At 46.6% G+C, this 704-nt stretch overlaps 1 protein-coding gene across 4 annotated transcripts in view; it reads right to left on the reverse strand.

Moving 5' to 3' along the window:
• Window positions 1–704, reverse strand: part of LOC116844063 (GATOR complex protein Iml1-like) — a 17,864-nt gene that overhangs the window by 6,316 nt on the left and 10,844 nt on the right. The window lies entirely within an intron of this gene.

Genomic DNA, 704 nt, shown 5'->3' on the forward strand with positions numbered 1-704 from the left:
CAATTCCTCTCCTATTGGCCAAAGTTGGCCGCTTCTGGGCGATTGATTCCTTCAGACGGTCCAATTGTTGACAGTACAGGTCCGAATTAAGAGTTTGGCCGTAGAGGAGCAGCTCATAGTGGATGATTCCCTGCCAATCCCACCAAACACACAGCAAAGCCTTCCTGACCGTCAATCCTGGCTTGGTCATCGTTTGCGCCGGCTCACCGCGTTTCGACCACGACCGTTTTCGCTTGACGTTGCTGTAAGTGATCCACTTTTCATCACCAGTCACCATCCGCTGCAGGAATGGGTCGATTTTGTTGCGATTCAGCAGCGATTCGCAGATGGAAAATCGGTCCATGAGGATTTTTTGCGTTAACTCGTGTGGCACCCGTACATCGAGCTTCTTTTTGTATCCAGCCTTATTCAAGTGGTTCCAAACGGTTTTTTGTGCAATGTTTAGCTCCTGGGCAATCGAAACAGTGCTTACATGACGGTCGGACTCGACGATTTCCATTATTTTATCGACATTTTCGATAATTGGCCTTCCAGAGCGTGGTGCATCTTTGACATCAAAATTAAACAGAATCGACGAAACCAAAATTGCCCGTGATTGGCTGTTACAGTATCAGGACCATAAACACTATTCACATTTTCAGCCGCCTGGCTTGCGTTTTCGCCTTTATCGAAGAAAAACTGTAAAATATGGCGTATTTTCTCTT

This window comes from Odontomachus brunneus, unplaced genomic scaffold (genome assembly GCF_010583005.1).
Source record: "Odontomachus brunneus isolate Ranch 3 - 2012 unplaced genomic scaffold, Obru_v1 Obru_scaffold_039, whole genome shotgun sequence".
Lineage (NCBI taxonomy): Eukaryota > Metazoa > Arthropoda > Insecta > Hymenoptera > Formicidae > Odontomachus > Odontomachus brunneus.